The sequence below is a fragment of the Chiloscyllium plagiosum genome, chromosome 35 (genome assembly GCF_004010195.1).
Source record: "Chiloscyllium plagiosum isolate BGI_BamShark_2017 chromosome 35, ASM401019v2, whole genome shotgun sequence".
In the NCBI taxonomy this organism is placed as follows: Eukaryota; Metazoa; Chordata; class Chondrichthyes; order Orectolobiformes; family Hemiscylliidae; genus Chiloscyllium; species Chiloscyllium plagiosum.
The window spans coordinates 13,673,105-13,691,995 of record NC_057744.1 but is presented as its reverse complement, the minus strand read 5'-3'; positions in this window follow the sequence as shown (position 1 = coordinate 13,691,995).

Sequence of the window (18,891 nt, the reverse complement as noted above, 5' to 3'; positions counted from 1 at the left end):
AACAGTTTGAGTTATGATTAAAATTAGAAGAAAACGAACAAAGTGATTTAGCAGAAGAAAAGAGAAAAAGAAAGAGTTTGAACTTCAGAAATTGACACTTAGAAAGGTAAGTCAGCATAACAGGCTGAAGATAAAGGCTGAGGCTTAGAGAGGAATAAAGTGAGGATGGGCAAGCTCCTGGTAGTCAAAAGCTTGATAAGAAACTGTTTAAGTATGTTCAAGCATTGCCTAAATTTGATGAGAAAGATGTGGAAGCCTTTTATATCTCATTTGAAAAAGTGGTTAACACATGGAGTGGCCAATGAGCATGTGGGCTGTGTTGATCCAAACCAAACTTGTAGGTAGACCTAGTGAGTTGTTAGGATCACTATCAGAGGAGGTACCTGAGGAGGGTGAGGAGGTTAAAAAAAGGTATCTTAAGTGCATATGAGCTTGTACCAGAAGCCTATAGACAATGTTTCAGGAATCTAAGGAGGAACCCTGGGTCAAACCTATACTGAGTGTGAAAGGATCAAACAAAGTAATTTGGAAAGGTGAGTAAAAGCTTTAAAAATAGGGCCCTTAGAGAGACAACTATTTTGGAGGAGTTCAAAAATTCACTGTCTGACATAGTGTGAACTCAGGCAGAAGAGTAGAGAGTTAAAATGGCAAGGTGAGCAGCTGAAATGGCTGATGATTGTGAACTGTCCCATGAACCACAGTTTGGCTTCCAGAATCAATTTAAGTCCATGAGAGATAGAAGTTGGGGAAAAGAGAAATCCTCACATATAAAGGGAAAGGTAGATCTCAGTGAGGATCATGAGGAGATCTTACCACAAGGTAAAAGGGAAACTCTTCAGGGGGGCAAAGAAGTTAAAAAGCTCCAGTGTTTTCCTTGTAATAACATAAGCAACATGAAATCACAGGATTGGTGGGCTAGGAAAAGCACAGGACAGCCAGACATGTGAAGGCAGGATAAGAGTGGAAGTTTTGTTGGAGTGGTAACAAAGCACAGTAGAAGCTAGAAAGCTGTTTCAGAATGCACAAGCTGATCAGGTTAAGGAGGAAGTGCTAGATTTGCTTAAAAAATATATCTGCAAAGCTAAAGTTTATTCACATAGGCCAGGAGTAGCAGGTAAAGAGGTTACAATACTAAGGGACACAGGATCCTATCAGTCTGTGATGCTGAAGGATGAGGAGATATGTAGTTGTGAAGGATTTCGCCAGAAATGATACTGAGAACAGGAATTCACAGCGAGGCAGAAAGCAGTCAGTTATGTAAAGTGAGGCTAGATAGTCCATAAAAGTGTGGAGAGTTTGTGGTAGGAGTACTGGACAAACTCTCAGCTCCAGGAATACAATTTGCCTGTGCGGGTGATATAGCTGATTCACCAGTAGGCATGCTGCCCACTCTAGTTGAAAAGCCAATAGAGACTCAAGCAACTGAAGAAATGCAGGCTTCTTATTTGGGAATCTTCCTTGATTGTGTAGCAATGAGGTCACAGGGTCACCAGTTGAAGGAGGAGAGATCAATGGGTATAGATAAGAAAGTTGATGTAGCATTAACAGAGACTGTGTTTGATCAGTTGGTTGAGATAAAGCAGAGCAAATAAATAATCATGCAAATAGCTTTACCTCTGCAAAGCTCATTGAGTTGGAGCAGATGGATGAAAATTTAAAGCAGTTGTATCAAAAGGCATATACAGAGAAAGAGTCTGAATGTATCCCTGTGTGTTATTATCTGGAAATAATGTCATAAAGAGGAAATGGAGACCATTACATATTCAAGCAGATGAGAAATAGGCAGAGATTCATCAAATTGTATTGCCAATGGGATATAGAAAGGAGATGTTGCGAGTGGCACATGAGCTACCACTTGGAGGTCATTTTGGAGTGAGGAAACCACAGACTGAAATACAAAGACATTGTTACTGGCCTGGATTGCACAAGGATGTAGCTGAATTTTACCAGATGTGTCATACATGTCAGCTAATTGGAAAACCATAGTTGGTAATAAAATCTTTAATACTGATTCCAACATTTGAGGAACTTTTTAACAGAGTCTTAATTGATCCTGCCTCAAATAAAAAGTAGGAATTAGTATTTGTCAACAATAATGGATGTATTGACTAGATTTCCAGAGGGCGTTCCATTCAGCAATATCACAACTAAAAGGACTATAAAGAAATTACTCAGATTTTTTTTATGAGATATGGACTACCAATAGAGATACAGTCAGATCAAGGGTCAAACTTCACATCCACACTATTCAAGGATGTTATGTACAGCTTAGGCATAAAACAATTCAAGTCTACTGTGTACCATCCAGAATTACAGGGACCACCAGAAAGTTGGCATCAAGCACAAAATGCCATGCTGAGGGCTTATATCAGGATTATCCAGATGATTGGGGTACGGGAATTCCGTTTGTGCTTTTTGCATCAGAGATGCTCCAAATGAATTGACCAAATTCAGTCCATTTGAATTAGTTTCTGGGCATGAAATGTGAGGACCACTAAAATTGATTGATGAGAAATTAATAAGCCAGAATTCAAAGACCACACATTTAGATTTTGTGTCAAATTTTAGGGAATGATTAAATAGAGCCAGGGAGTTGGCTAGACAGCACTTAAAAGTATCGTAGCATGCAATGAAACTGAAAACGGATACAAAATCACAAATTCACAATTTTGCTATCGGGGATAAGGTATTAGTGTTACTTCCAGTAATAGTTGAACCTTTGAAAGCAAGGTTTCGTGGACATTGTCAAATCAAAAGGAAATTGAGTGAGATAAACTACTTGATAAGGACTCCAGACAGGAAGAAACCTCACAGAGTGTGTCATGTGAATATGCTCAAAAGGTATTTTGATAGGGAAGGAAAGCAAGAGGAGAAAGTGTTAATGATTACAGCACAGAAGGAAGAATCAAGTTCAGAGGATTCGGAATTGGACATTCCTCAAATTAAATTGGACAATGAGGAAGTTGTCAAAAATTGGGATAAATTATTGGGTTACCTTCTTGAGAAAAATCAAAATAACCTGAAAGAGTTATTACTATCATATGGGGAGATATGTGGAAATAAGCTGGAAAATACTAACCTAATTGTGCATGATGTAGATAAAGCAGATGCTGTTCTGATTAAGCAATATTCTTATCGTGTTATGAGGGTGTAAGGGGTACTGTATCTTTGAGAGTTAAAAGCTAGCAGAACTACCTGACACAGCACCAAGTGTTCTGAACAAGATATAATGTAACCTTTTGGTCCAGCAGCTAGGGTAGCTGGTTGCTGGGAGACAAAAACAAATTTTAATTAGGCCAAACAGTTCAAATTATACCCCCCAAAACTAACAAACTCAAACCAAGTTTGAATTGAGTACATTGACAACATTAAAAGCCAATGACACAATCCGATGCTTTGGGGGTTTAAGACTGGGAAAAGTTGAATAGTTGAGGGAGAACTGCCAAAAGACCAACAGATGTAGACTGCTAGTCAGAACTGTCTCAGAGGTACCTGTCTAGAGAAGGAGTTTGCATAGAGAAAAAAACATTGACACCGACCGAGAGAGCAAATCTGCAAAGAAAAGATTCAGCAGCTGGCTGGTTTTGAAATTTTAATTTTTGAGTAAATTTTAATTGGGGGTTTTATCGGACCGGTATTGTAGAGGGGAAAGTAAAATATGGGTTAGAGGAAGGTGTTGTAAATTGCTTTTAGTTAATTATTCTCTGTTATAATTTAAGAAATGAAGTTGTTAATTTGTACTTTAAATAGTTTTTGGCCTCTCGAATTTTCACAGACTACTGCACAGGATAAATCTGTGTTGCTGATTTAAATTAAGCAGGAGGGTTTACCCCGTGTCATAACAATAGCCATAACCCTCTAAAGTTGGCACAGGCTCAGCAGGAGAAAGAGTGCATGCTCCAAGATGGCATAATCAAAGTGAGTTACAGTGACTGAAGCTCAGCCATAATCATGGTGTCAAAGCCAGATAGTACCCAACAGTTATGCGTGGACTAAATCAATGCAGTTACATCTGATGTATATCCAATTCTGCTTTTGGAAGACTGTGTTGAATAGGTGGGACAAGCAACTTATATTTCTAAGTTGGACCCATTCGAGGCTACTGGCAGGTACCCCTTTCAGAAAGAGCAAAGACAATTTCGGCTTTCGTAATGCCAAATGGACATATCAGTTTAAAGTCATGCCATTTGGTATGAAAAATGCTCCAGCCACATTTCAGAGACTAACTAATAAGGACATTGCCAGATTACCCAACTGTGTGGTGTACATTGATGACCTGGTGGATTTTTAGTCACTCATGGAAGGAGCATTTACACCATCTATCGGACTTGTTTTATCACATTTGGAAGGCAGGCTTGGTGGTAAACCAAGCTAAAAGTGAATTTGCCAAAGACCAAGTCACCTTCCTGGGCCATGTTATTGGACATGGACAAATGGCCCCATGGGATGCAAAATTGAAAGTTATTGAGGAATTTCCCACTCCACCAACAAGATGACCTGCACTACGGTTCCTGGGATTTTATCGAAAGTTTATGCCGATTTTAGGCATGTGGCAGCTGAATTACTAAAGAAAAGCAAGAAGTTTCACTGGACAGCCGATTGTCAAAAGGCTAAAAACTGTGTTAACCACTGCCCTGATACTGGCCACATCTGATTACACAAAACCTTTCAAGGTGGCTACCGATGCCAGTGATGTGGGTGTCCTACAGAAAGACGATGAGAAGATAAACAGATCTATTGGGTATTTCTTCAGGAAATTGAATGCTCATCAGCAGAAATTTTCACCGGTTGAGAAAGAGACTTTAAGCTTGGTGTTGGCACTACAATGTTTCAGTGTTTATATTACCAGCAACGCGTCTGAGACAATCGTATACACTGATAATAATTCATTGAAATTTGTGGAGAAATTTAAGGACAAAAATGCCATACTATTTAGATGGAGCTTGTTGTTGCAGCCATTCAATTTGACAATTGTCACGTGGCAGGTCACGAAAATGAAATTGCTGATGCATTGCTGTGACTCGAATGAGATGCGGAGGCACTCGGTGGTGGGAGTATCACAGACTGAATCCGAAAGTGGTTGCGCATGTTTGCATGGGTATACTCAGTGTAATATGTAAGCGTGTTTTAGAGTACTAACCAACATTTAAAAATGAAGCCATCTTTGGATATTGATGGATCATTCTTTTGGGGGGGGGGGGAGCTGTCACAAAGCTAGTCCTTTTTCTCAAAGTTACTGTGTCCTTGACTTTTTTCAGAGGGGTCGTGAAACAGCCCAGGCTCCAAAACAGCTGAGTTGTTGCAGAGATGACTGGTTTGTTGGGGCCCTTTTTGATTACCCTAAACAGATGATAGCTCAGGCCAAAGGCTTTCATGTTTTAGAAATAACTTGTATAATGAAAGGGGGGTGGCCAGTACTGGCAGCTGAGGTTTTTTCGTTCAGTTGAGTAGGGGATATGTGAAACAGACTGCTGACTTCTCTCTTTCCTTGCAAACTATAAGTCTTTGTTTGATTTTATCTTTTGTGCTAAGGGATGTGTGTCTTGGAACTGTTGCACATATTTCCGGAATAGCATCATTAATTCGGGTTTGGATAGGAGAAGTTATGCAGTATTCTGATTTCTGTTCTTTGTGTTTCATTCTGTAATCTTGTAAATAAATTTTGTTTGTTTAAAACTTGGCAGTCGAATCAGCTAATTTACTCTGTGAATATCCACAAAACACCTAGCTAAACAAATAGCAAAGTTACGGTTGGGCTACCTGCTTAAAAATGTTTTGAGGGGTCTAGCTTGGTCCATAACAAATGGTTTTACTCAGTCTCCTCTGCAATTCCTCTCATCACCTTAAATAGTTAGATCTCCACCTTAACTTGTGTAATCAGGAGAATTCATGTCTTGTGTCTGTGACTTGCCCTCATTATGTCACACTTTTAGACATTGTTTCATTTTGGTGATGTTTATCCAACTCAAGGAGTGAATGAATGTAGCATCATTTACTTGTACAAGGAATTGGTTTCGTGACAACTCAATCCTTATAAATGCAAATTCATTGAGTGATGATTTAATAAAGTCCACCCTCTGCATATTCATCCATTTAAAAGCTCCACAATGCTTTTAATTAAATATCTCTGATGTTTCTTGATTTTCTCAAATAATTATTAATTATTTTAATAGAAGCTTTTATCCTGAAGATTAAAGGTTAATTAGCAGATGCCTGATCATTTCAGGTTTAAATAACAAATTATTTCCAAATTATAATCTACATTATTCTGTGGGAAAAGGAAATTTGAATAATGGCCAGGAATAAAGGGAGAAAAGGAGCTTTAAGCAACTTTGAAATCTCACTCTGTGATAGTTGTTCAAATTGATGATGATTCAGTGGGTTCACAATTGTGTTTAATCCAAGGATTAAAGTGAAGTATGGTCACTCAATACAGAAAAGAGGCTTCTGTGTAATTTTCCTAATTGACTTATTAAGAAATAAATTGGCATGAATATCGTGTAACCAAAGGCTCATCATCATTATTGCATGTTTATTGCAGTGAAAAAAAGCATATTTGATTTTTCTTTTGCACAAAATAAAACATGAGCAAAAATCCAAAAGCCTTTAAAGTTCCCTTGTTATTTGCACTTAGCTGACAACCTGCCAGAAAGCCCCTGCTGCAAATCTTGTTTTGTTCTCTATAATCTTGGAGGCTCAGCGAGAGTCAAGCCCTGTCAGAGGGCTGTATCTCTTTAGTCTGCTGATGATATTGCCAATCATGTTTGTCTAATCATGGCCTTTTTTTCCAAATGATATGTCAGGTGATTGATTGGCTTCAAAGAGGAAAGGAATTTTATTTCTTCATGTGAGGTTGTACAAGGCTTCAAAGAAAAGAAGACTTTTCTTTGCAATACATGCCAATCATCGCAATGCTGAAATGGCCCACAGCAGGTGGTCTCCCAAGCCAATGTTGTTCTTCCTTTGGAGTTTTTGGAGCTTATTAAATTTGGGTATTCACAAAACCAAGATCCAATGTTGATTGCCACAGAGCAGGACATTGCCTGCGAAGACTGCCAGATAGTTCTCTCGCCTGGAGATGAAAGAAAATGCTGCGAATGCTGAGAAGCTGAAATGAAAACAGAAAATGCTAGAAGTGCACAGCAGGTCAGGCAACATCTGAAAGAAAAAAATAGGCTAACATTTCAAATGGACCTTTCAACATTTCCAGAGAAAGCCAGATGTGATAGAAGCTTCCACAAACTGAATAAGGAATAGAGATTTTTAAAAATTTAAATGCGACAGTAATGATCAATTAGAAGGCAAGTGGAACAGTCGACTGAGATAGCAAGTGATGATTTAGTCAACAAGAAATTATTCTGGTTTAAATAAGTTAGCAGTCATCTAAGCAGTAATTATTTGGTTAGTTAGTTTGATTAAGTTTACAATCAAAGATTGCAAAATTCTACTTTGATAGAGGTTGCAGGCAATGAATGACCAACAGAGAACAAATATAACAGAAAATATTGGACCAGCACAGCGTGATAACTCCTACAAGGCCAATGGGGAAATCCATAATTAATCTCCTTGTGGAGCTCACTGAGTACAAATTCCCTTGGTAACAGGTAAAGGCATACCCAGTTAGAACTCATCACAGGAGTTGGGAGGTCATGTTGCGGCTGTACAGGACATTGGTTAGGCCACAGTTGGAATATTGCGTGCAATTCTGGTCTCGTTTCCATTGAAAAGATGTTGTGAAACTTGAAAGAGTTCAGAAAAGATTTACGAGGATGTTGCCAGGGTTGGAGGATTTGAGCTATAGGGAGAGGCTGAATAGGCTATGGTAGGGGTAGGGTGGGGGGGAGTGACCTTAGAGATGTTTATAAAATCCTGAGGGGCATGGATAGGATAAATAGACAAAGTCTTTTCCCTGGGATGGGGGGAGTCCAGAACTAGAGGGCATAGGTTTAGGGTGAGAGGGGAAAGATACGAAAGAGACCTAAGGGGCAACGTTTTCACACAGAGGCTGGTACGTGTAAGAAATGAGCTGCCAGGGGAAGTGGTGGAGGCCAGTACAATTGCAACATTTAAAAGGCACCTGGGTGGGTATAGGAAGGGTTTGGAGGGATATGGGTCAAGTACTGGCAGGTGGGACTAGATTGGGTTGGGATATCTGGTCGGCATGGACGAGTTGGACAGAAGGATCTGTTTCTGTGCTGTACATCTCTATGACTCTATGACTCCATGACCTGAGCCCGATATAGAGCAGACCTGATCAATTTGCAAAACTGTCTGTCCCAGGCTGTGACTAGCATATGAAGGCCATGAGTAGTGCCTCTATTTTGGTGTCCAACAATAATTTCCAGCTGAGTTACTGCACATATTTCTATCATTTGCAGTTAATTTGATTTTTGTTAGTCCTGTGGATGCAAAAATCAATTCAAGTAGGAACTAAGAAATACCACTGTATGGTCAACAACGCTAAAGACCTAAAAATAAAAGCTTGCATTTGTAAACCCCCTTTTGACCTCAGAATGCCCCAACTGCAGCTAAAATACACTTTTGAAGTGCTGTCACTTTTTCAATGTGAGGAGATACATCTCAGTAGCAGGAGTTAGCTGCATGAGATCCTCAGGGAAATATCCTTTCAGCCCAACCTTTTTCATCTGCTGCTTCAATGACCTTGCCTTCATCAAAATGTCAGAAGTGGGGATGTTTACTGATGATTGTACAATGATTTGTACCATTTGTAATTAACATTTTGGCTTGTGGATATTAATGACAAATAAAATTGTGCCATACATGTACCAGACAATGACCATTCCCAATAAGAGAATCGAACCTACTGCTCTTGTAGTTCATTGAAATTACCATTGTTGAATTGCCTACTGTCAATATCCTTGGGGTTACTAGAAATTATATCAAGCATCTGTACACTATGGTGACAGGAACAGGTGAGAAGCTGAGAATTCTGAGGTATGAAGCTCACCTCCTGACTTCCAAAAGCATGTCCACCTTCTACAAAGCATAAATCAGGACTGTGATAGAATATTCTGTAATTGACCGATGTTTACAGCTCAGATAACATACAAGAAGCTTTACACCATTCACGATGAAGTAGTTCACTCTATTGCTGTTTCCTTATCAGTTTTAAGAGTTCAACGTGCAAATATGCTAATAACATGACCAAAAGCTACAGATGCTCTGCATTCTGGCGCTCTGACCACAGGCTGTGAATGGACAATATACCACATTGTGTGTATTAATTTAGCTCTGAATAAACCCACTAGAAATTCTCAAGTAAACAACCTGTAGGACACCATGGAGAGGTGGCCAATGTTTAGAAGCGGTCTGCAATGAATGATGCAGATAGGAGGGTACCTGTGAAGGTTGCAGCAGAATGAAGAGTAGTACTTACTTGGATCGTGGGACCTGGACGTCTCGGTACCCCCACAGAGTTGTTCTGGTCTTCTCCTTTGAGGGCAGGATTCTGTCCACACTGGGGGTCAAGAGTCTGAACACATTTGAATTGAATCACAGCTTCTATGAAAATGTTTTGATGCTGTGGAAAATCTTCAGTATCCATTTCTCCTGAATGATCTATGTTTGTGGCCTTCTGAAGAATGAATACTGAGAGAGCAAGTGTTCACTATAATGAATCTGCTGCTGTGCTTTAGTTCAGACGAGAGATTAGTGTGTATGAAGTTATCAAGGGATGGTCTTGTGAAAAATTATTCAGCTATGTGATGTTCTGCTTGACAGTACAATTTTTGCACCTATGTGGTTTCATTGAAGGGATTTTGCTCTTACCAGTGGTATTGCCATCATTACAGAAACAGTGAAGACAAACTACTTTGTGAATTAACTCCACAGAGGCCAATACCCCGTCGCCAAGTCACCCTTCATTTACACATAGAGAGTCCTTGATCCTGCTCCCTCAGAGCCAGCACTCAGAGTGGAAGGATGTTGGACATATCTGTTCTTTTTTTTTCTTTTTTTTTAATGTAACTCTACCCTGTGTAATTGGTCACTTCTGTTCTGTGTTGTGGAGGCCTCAGTGAGGTAACCAGGGAAAGGGAAACCAGAGGGGTTTTTTCTTCAAAAGCAAAACTGAAACAGGATTGTTGATGCAAAGGATTTCTCAACAGAATGATTCAAACTTTGTTGTTGTGGGAATTTCTGCTAAACAATTGAGAGTGAAACAAGTGGTTATGGTGACTTAATGAAGGGGACAGTTTGAAGTATGGAAGGTACGTGCAGATAGTAGGAACATGGCTGGCAGTTAGTTTGGACATAAATGTGAAATAACTCCACAGAGGCCAGTATCCTGTCACCAAGTTACCCTTTATTTGCACCTGGAGAATCCTTGACACTTCTCCAGCACCCTCAGAGCCAGCTCTTAGAGTGACCAGGATGTTCGACATACCTGTTCTTATCTGTCGGCCAGGGCTCTGTGATTGGACCCGTATTAACAGCCCCAATCAGGGAACTCATATTCTATGCAGTCCACCTGGCTGACCTCATTGGGGCAATCATTATTTTCCTATCCCTGTGAATCTGAGTAATAGGCTGTTTTTTTTTGTTGCTCCTCCTAGGGTGTTTTAGCACCTGGTCAGGTTCCTCCAACTTTGCGTCAAAAAGTGTGATGCTGGAAAAGCACAGTCGGTCAGGCAGCATCCGAGGAGCAGGAGAGCTGATGTTTCATCCATTCTCCTACTCCTCAGATGCTGCTTGACCTGTTGTGCTTTTCTGGAACCACACGTTTAATTATTATCTCCAGCATCTGCAGTCCTCACTTTCTCCTTCAACACTGCCTCTGATTCAGGCAGCTTATAATGCATAGTAGCTTGCCTTTTGTACCCAGAGCATCTCAGAAGAAATTCATTCTCTTCTTTGGCTGGCAAAGGTGTCAAGCCTGCAACACCCGTTGTGTCCATTTCAGATTCTGAAATATCATCAACGCTTGACTGAGAGGGAGAACCCATGGGTCCCAGAACAGTCGGAAAGGCCATTGAGGAGCCGGGTATGTTTTGTTTCTGCATTGTTTGCAAGTTTGCATCTTTCATATTGTCCACATGCTTGCTCAGGACTGTGTCACCTATCTGAACTTTATATGTCACTGGTCCTGACCTCATGTTGACAATGCAGACCATTACCATGGTTCCTCCACCAATCTTTGTCCCCTGAAGTAAACTATGTCTCTGGCTTAGTCTGCCGTTGGCATTCCTGATGTCATTTCACACATCCCTGTTCACTTAAGTCTTATTTAAGGTTTTTATGTGAGCCTGCCTTCAAAGTTTAGGACTGCTCTTTCGTGGCAGGCCATTGGATGATGGATGGTATCGAGGTGTCCTAACTTGTCAAATCCCATTTGACTTCAGGAAATAATCAAATTTCCTGCTGGTAAATAATGGCCCGTTTTCTGTGACCAACACTTTTGGGAGCTCATGCATTGCAGAAGATGCATTCAGTTTTTCTATCGTCATCCCCGTGTTTGGCAAATGGACTCTTTGCATGTCCTATCATTTTGAGTGGGCAACCACAATGACTAAGAACATTGGGCCCATGAAAGGACCTGCATAATCAGTTTGTAACCAAGTCCAGGGTTTACCCAGTCATTCCAATGTGGGGGAGCCAATGGCAATAACTTATGTCTTTGTTAACACTCTGGTCACTGCCCCACCAACACAACTATTCTGCAACCAATCCTGGCCACCAGATATAACATCTCACCAACATTTTCATTTTGGAGATCCCGGATGACTCTTGTGGAGCTCAGCCAGTATCTGACAGTGATCTTTGCTCGGGGCAATCACTCTTGCACCCCATAATAATATAGCATCCTCTCCTGAGATTTGGCCTCTCACTATCCAAAGAGCTTTCAATTCTGGTTGTGGTGGGCCTTTGGTTTTCTCCCATTACCTTCAGCTGTTTAGGTTCTTCCAGGGCCGGATCTGTCAGAATCCAAAGTCTGATATTGTCAGCTGTGAATGGGAATGTGTCAGAAAACTTTAAACCGTTATGGATTCTTCCAGTGGCAGTACTGCTGGTTGGGTATTTGTCAGACTCAATTTATCTATATTTGCTACTTGCTTCCTGGACAGTGTTGCAATTTGTAATTATACACAATTAATATTAGAGCCAGCCACTGAATTCAGCCGGAAACTTTCGGCAGCACTACCTTGTCCTCTTTAAGTAGACCTAGTAGAGGTTTGTGGTCCATTATTATTACAAATTTACACTTGTAAAGGTATTGGTGGAAGTTCCTGACTTCAAATATGACTGCCAAACCTTCCTTGTCTAATCTGCATTAGTCAAAACCTTGGGCATACACGATATTGGGCGTTCCTCTCTATTGGACCACCTGTGAGCTAGTATGTCCCTGATGCTGTATGGGGAGACTTTACATGTCAATACCAGATCTCACTTGGGATTATAATGTACCAACACTTTAGAGGATGATAGCTACCTCTTCACTTCAAAAGCTATGTCTTGGTTATGCGAACATTTCCAAGGCTGACCTTTTTTTTTCGAGTTAATGCAAAGATGCCAGAATGGAGACCAAGTTATGTATGAACTTTCCATAATCATTCACCAGCCCAAGGGAAGACCTCAGCTCTGGTACAGATGTAGGAGCCACGGCACCTTTGATTGCCCCCACTTCATCTTCCAATGGGTTTAACCTGGTCTTGTTGACTGTAGCCTAAGTAGGTCACTTGGGGTGCCTGGAACACATATTTTCCTCTTCTAAGGCATATGCACACCTGGGAGAGACATCTAAGGACCATGACCAAATTCTCTAAGTGCTCCTATTGGTCTCCCATATTGTTAGCATGTCATCTAGATAACTGGTGACCTGGGGTAGACCTTGTAAAATGTTAAAAATCACACAATACCAAGTTATAGCCCAACAGGTTTATTTGGAAGTATTAGCTTTCAGAGTGCTGCTCCTTCAGCAGGATCAAAAGACACAGCATGTATAACAAAAGATCATAGTATCATACAATTAAAATGGTATATTGAACAAACCTAGATCGCTGTTAAGTCTTTCAGCTTTTAGAATGGATTGCAGGTTTCGGTTCATTTATATGTAAATCCCATGTGACTTCTTTTAAGTCACATTCTCGAGATAACTTAAGGTTTTATAAAAAAAGGTGACATCCCGGCTTAGACAATGCATTAAAAGTATGAGGTTAGAGTCTGTCTGTATCCCAATCTTGAGTCAGACTGGTTCAATTTCCAAAGTAGGAATTTATAAAATGTTATATGGATTGACTGCTTGCATTGGCTCCCAACAGGTTGTGTGCTTTTTGAGCAAAATAGAATGCATCTGCAAATACAATTCTGCAAATGCAAATTCAACCCATAGACTTATATGTGTGTGTGCGTGCACTAGAGAGAGAGTGAGTGTGTGCACGTGAGTGTGTGAGTGGAGTGCTCATAAGACAGTGGGTGTTTGCATGTGTGCATGCTTGGTAGAGTGTGTGCACAAATGTGATAGAGTATAAGCCTGTGTGTGTGTGTGTGTGTGTGTGGTTGAGGGGGGGGGGGGGGGGTGAGTCCTGGGGGGTATGTATGTGTGCGTGTATGAGAGTATGAGAGGGAACATGTGTATGATAGAGGGTCTACATGAGCATGTAAGTATGTCACATGGCTTCATGTCACACTACAGGTGACCCCACTACTCTATACACTTACACACAAAAAAGCACACAAGCACACTCTTGCACACTCGCACACTCACGCAGATCCTCTCACATACATACACTCTCTCTCACATACGCACACAGACACCACTTGCACTCACACCCAGGCACACACCCTCTCACAGGCTTATATTCTGTTACACTCACACCCACATTCTACGAAGCACGCACACATTCTTCCATGTGCACTCACATTCACACACTTACTCTCTCTCATACAAACACACGCACATAGACACACACACACACACACAAGTTTATGGGGGTGAATTTGCATTTGCAGAATTGTGTTTGCAGATACATTTTATTTTGCTCAAAACGCACACAACCTGCAGGCAGTCAATCCAAATAACATTTTATAAATTCCTACTTTGGAAATAGAACTAGTCTGACTCAAGTTTGGGATACAGACAGACTCTAACCTATTAGAACTGGGTGTCCATTTAATGCCAGGTTTATTTTGATTGGTTCTGATTTGAATATTGCCAAGCAATTCAACTGTTCAAAACCAGATGTAGGTGGATTTTCCAGGGTGTGCACTGTCCTGGATACTGGCCTTTGAGTTCTCGTGGGTGAAAATGTGTTGCTGGAAAAGCGCAGCAGGTCAGGCAGCATCCAAGGAGCAGGAGAATCGACGTTTCGGGTATGAGCCTTTCTTCAGGAATCTGAAGAAGGGCTCATGCCCGAAACATCGATTCTCCTGCTCCTTGGATGCTGCCTGACCTGCTGCGCTTTTCCAGCAACATATTTTCAGCTCTGATCTCCAGCATCTGCAGTCCTCACTTTCTCCTTTGAGTTCTCTTACTCAATTTAGGTCTAATGGGACTATTTTGCTGTCTTGAACCTGCACAATGACAGCAACTACAATGGACTTCCAGACCAGATCCTGAAGGAAGTTTTATTAATTTGGTTAGGGCTTAGCTTTGTTTTGGGGTTTTGCTTTGGGCTGGCCTAGAGACCCTCTGTTCAGGATATGTCCTGAGTTGAGGCTATGTAATCGCTTTCACTCAAGTCGTGCTCCCCGAAGCTCAGTCAGACTGGCGAACGTGTCCACTTCCATCAGAATATCCTGCAACTCATTTACACCACATACGGCATTTTCCAATGATAAAGTCCAGTTGGTCTTCAGCTAGTAGGCATTTTTGCATGATTACATCATTATTCCCACTTACCAAACAGTCTCTCAGCATCCCATAAAGAGTTAAATGCTTCTGCCCCATGAGCCATCTTACCTAGTCAAAAATCTTGATTTGGATTTCCCTAGTTTTTGAACTGTTGAGTAAAACCAATAGAATTAGAAAAAGGTTTGGGATCATAATATTCCATAACTAAATCAATCAACTTTTGGAAAGGTGCCTTGGGGAATTTTAGGCTCCTAATAACTGAAAAAGCTATGGGTTCACAAACTGTCAGGAGGATTACCTGTTGCTTTTTATCTGCCCCAATATAATATACACAGAAAAAAAAAACATTCTTTTCACATTCTGGACCCAGTCTTTGAAGGCAGGATTGAATGAGTCAAGCTTCCCAAATAACAGCATGATGCCAGAAATTCTTTCCCAAACTCAAAGACACCTCTTGTGAGCAAATTTCTTCAGGAGCATGCTTTTCTCTTGTCACCACTGAAATAACTCTACAGAAGCCAGTATCGCGTCACCAAGTCACCCTTTATTTATATGTAGAAAGTCCTTGACACTGATCCAGTTCCCTTAGAGCCAGCTCTCAGAATACACAACATGTCTGACACTCCTGTATATATCTGTCAACCAGGGATTCCTGATTCGACCAGATGAACAGCCCCAATTTGGGAACTCATATTCTATGAAGTCCACCTCGTCAACCTCATTACAATCATTACAATTTGCAATTAGAACTTGAATGCAAAAGTAAAAATTCTAATTTTATAACATAACATTTCAGATATATCATTGGTTATACAAAGACACTTCGTAGCAAAAATATTAATGAACACATCATTACTACGATTTATAACATGAATTAACATGCTATTTTAGTGAAGTTCAACGCAATCTGGTCAGGTTTCTGTTAAAACTACAAAAAGTTGAAGGTCGTACAGAGGCATTCATTTTACAATACTATTAAAATCCAGTGTTTAGGTTCAGTGTAATTTACTGTTATCTTAACAGAGGCATTAATCTGTTCCTTTTTCCCAATAGGTTTAACACTGCTAAGAAATCCATAAAGCGTATGGATATGATATTCGTGCATGGAAACTGAATCAGTTTATATCATCAAATACAATTCACTGACTTCAATTATTTTGTTGCATGTCTTTTAGCTAAGACCTGCTCCACAATAAAGGACTCACAGACTCAGGTTAGACTGTGGCATCAGTTTTATGTCCACGGATGTTGTTCTGGGATTACATTTATTTCCATCTTCAATTGACTCAACAAGAATGGGCTGTCCATTGCCTCACTTCTTTAAAGGAAAAGCAAGTTATTGTCTGTTAACCTAACCTTTACTTTCCTTCCAAGAAAGATTAAGTCAATGCCAATGTTGTTAACAGCTGAGCAAAAAAAAAGAAAATCACACTTGGGTTTCTTCAGGCATCCTGCACAGCCTATTAGACTCCTAGCTTCTGTCAGCTATTCAGTTCAGGAAAAGACTACTGCCCATGAAGTAACTTTAAAAATATGGCAGTGAATGGAAAAGGTAAGTGTGGCTGAAGATCAAAGATACTTGGGTAAATGAATTTCACCTTGAAGAGGCTCAAGTCCTCAGAATAAACTGCAGTGCATTGACTTTCCAGAGAAGGTTAATCCACTGCTGCCAACTTGGTCGGTGAAGCAGCTGTGGAGATAGTGTGTAGAATTAGAAATGAGTTGTCATTCTCTGCAGCGATAGCACTTCAATTAAGCTTTTGCAAAGCACAAACAACCATTTATTTTCAGTTATTTGCTGTTTTGAAAACGTAGAAGCAACTAGACCAATCCGACATTAATTATTGAACAATTATTTATTATTGTTTTTGATGACTCTGTTGCCATACACAGTTTTCTGTAATAGTTAACATTTGTTAGAACTCATTCCTTATATGATGGATGGCTGATTCTGAGTTGGGAAGTAATCAATTAAAATGGTTCCAGAGACATAAACCATGACAGGAAAGCTTTGCATAGCTGATGAATGTAAGCAGTTTCTTTATGGATTAAATCACTTTTGGTTATTTTAATCATTACAAAGAAACTGTGGTTGGCAACATAATAAAAGAGGTAATGAAAAGCGATTAAGGTCAGATGCTGTGGAAAGCTTGGGTCAATTAATATCATGTGATTCATACCATTAAATTTTAAGGAGTGTTTGGTGAAATTTATCTGGGAGATGAACTCAAGGTACAGTCAAGTCCATCACTTGTAAATTTATCTTTCATGAGTTTACTTAACAATGTAAGATTTAAGGGTGCATCTTTTCATTCACTGCGAGTCAAACCATATCTCAAAGAAAACAAAATTTACTCTGTAGGACAGAGAGTGTCATCGCGCAGGCATCTCTCACTGCACATGCACTTTGCATTGCACACGTCTCGCACATGCAGACTGCCATATTCACCATTTGTGATCATTTCCATTTGACATTTGGAGGAATATAAACCATGTGGATGGTAGGATTTTACAGTATATCACAATTAAGAAAAGGGATCTTGCAGCATGGGCTGCCCTGTTGGTCAATAGTGTGATCCTCCTCTCTACTTGTTTGCAACCTATCCCTGTTGTTTCCCACATCATTTAAAAATAGTAATTGAAGTTCATCATTGAAATATTAACCTCTTTGTATGACATTTTAGATTTATATCTCCCCTCACATTTTCTATATTGTGTCAATATAGAAAATCTAACCGCAACAATGTATCTTTTTGTGTTTGTATTGAACTAGGATTCCTTAACCCTCAGGGATCATAGTGATGCACACTCAAAGCTTTGTGGATATTTAATGATTCTATTAGCACACCACTATCAGGATGCCTTGCTAAACATAAAAATAGTTCTCCTTGCACCAAAAAAAACTGAAGTTGATTACTGTAATGAGGTCAGGCAGGTGGACCTCATAGATTATGAGCTCCCTGATTTGAGCTGTTAACCTGGTCCAAACAGGGAGCCCTGGCTGACAGATAAATAGAGGCATGTCAGACATTCTGATGCTATGAGAGCTGCCTCTGAGGGAGCTGTACTGGTGTCAAGGACTTTCCATGTGTAAATAAAGGGTGAGTGGGTGATGGGATGCCAGTCTCTGTGGAGTCATTTCAATAGCACCGAGAGTGAAATGAATGATATAAGCATGCAAAAGCGCCAACTAACTGAATTCTATTGGACCTCAAATTGGCACTACAGTTGGCTTTATCATTTGAAAATGCAGTAAGTGGAGCATATGAGTTGCAGGACACTCTCGCCAGTCTGACTGCGCTTGAGGAACACTTCTTGAGTTAAGACAATTGCATGGTCTCACTCAGAACATATCCTACACACAGGGACTCGAGGTCAGCCCGCAGCAAAACCCCAAAACAAAGCCAAGCCTCAGCCAAAAGGTTTGCATTTTCTTCAGGATACGGACCAACAAACCATTGTAGTTGCCACCAGTATGCAGCTTCCAGACAACAAACGAATCCTACCAGATCTAAATTTAGTAAGAGAATTCATAGGCTGCTACCCAGGAGAGTGCCCACCCTGGAAAAACCACCTGCATCTGATTTGGAACAATTAAATTATTTGGCAACATCCAAATCAGGACCAATCAAAATGAACATCTAGATAAATGGTCACCTGATTCTAATGGAGGTCAATATTGATGTGGTCGTTTCAGTGATCACAGAACCTGTCTTTAACAAAATTCATTCTGGACTCCAACTCTTAAGTTTGTGTAAGACCTTGGCTATGCTGACAGGTTATGCTGGGAAATATTTACAGATTAAGGGTACAACTTTGGTTCCAGCCTCATATAAGAAGCAGCTGATTCAATTACGACTCATTGTTATAAAAGGCTCGAGACAAAGCTTGGTGGGATGAAATTGGTTTCAGAGGTCCACCTAGACTGGTTTAACATTTTTCGATAAGAAAACAGTGAGTGAATTCTTAATTAAAGACCCAGAGAGACACATTATGGTTAAGGATGGCATATTATTATGGGTAGAAAAAGTGACTGGACCAAGCAAAGGTCTCTGCCAGACATTGGCTGAATTCCACCAGGG